This window comes from Alligator sinensis, unplaced genomic scaffold (genome assembly GCF_000455745.1).
Source record: "Alligator sinensis unplaced genomic scaffold, ASM45574v1 scaffold27_1, whole genome shotgun sequence".
Classification (NCBI taxonomy): domain Eukaryota; kingdom Metazoa; phylum Chordata; order Crocodylia; family Alligatoridae; genus Alligator; species Alligator sinensis.
The window spans coordinates 930,159-931,008 of record NW_005842554.1 but is presented as its reverse complement, the minus strand read 5'-3'; the positions used below and the strand labels follow the sequence as shown (position 1 = coordinate 931,008).

At 50.7% G+C, this 850-nt stretch overlaps 1 protein-coding gene across 1 annotated transcript in view; it reads left to right on the top strand.

Annotated features, from left to right (window-relative positions):
• Positions 1–295: 295 nt before the first annotated feature.
• The window catches only part of ZNF185 (zinc finger protein 185 with LIM domain), a 91,930-nt gene continuing 91,375 nt past the window's right edge, over positions 296–850 (top strand). Inside the window, exon 1 of the mRNA XM_025213861.1 lies at positions 296–453. The gene's annotated coding sequence lies outside the window, so the exon portion shown is untranslated. The remainder of the gene's footprint in view (positions 454–850) is intronic.

The window sequence follows — 850 nt, the reverse complement described above, 5'->3', positions numbered from 1 at the left end:
CCTCCTTGTTGCAGGTAGATCAATCAAACCCTGGGCAGTGCTAACAAATTGATGGAAGAAAGAATTTAGAGGAGGGGAAGGCAAAAAAAACAACAAAGTTTTACTGTCCGCAAGCCTGTGTGCAGGCGGTGAAGTAGCACTCAGCGGGAATGTGAGGAATGTGCAGCAAGGACGGAGCCAGGCCTCTGCACTGAGAAACCTGTTTGATTCTCCTCAGGGGCAGAACACACCCAAGTCTCCTCCTCAGAACAAGGCTTGGCACCCAGGAGCCAGCCCTCTCAGTCAACCTGAGCAGGTAACCGCTTTGCCTCATGCACTGCCGCTGCTGCTCTGCACTTGATTGGAGATACCTGCTGTGAACACCCGAGGAGAGACCACAGGAGCCACATCTGGGGTCCCTGACCTTTCCCAAATTGGCCTCTGGGGGAGATCAGAGCTGAGAAGCGGTCACAGGTAGGAGGGTACAAAGGGGTTCCTCATTCCAGAGGGCATGTAGGAAAGCAAAATCCTCTGCCTTTCAGTTCTTTTTCTCTTCCTCCTTTGCCGGAAAAGGCTGTCACAATTACAACCCCACTCCTTTTCTAACCTGTCAGTCCAGGCATGCACCCAGAGGCTTTAGCCCCTGGCAGACATCTACATGAATCAAAACCCAAATCCCAGCATTCCCAGGAGCTTTCAGGATCTGGATGTGAAATCCTAATTTTCCATAATGGGCTGAACCGAAACCTGGGTACAATATCACCACAAGCATCACAGAATAGAACTGGAACAGAGTAATGGGAGGAAGTAGATATGGAGCTCGGCTTTGTGGCATGGGCCTACATCTGATCTTTATACCTCTGCCTGCTTT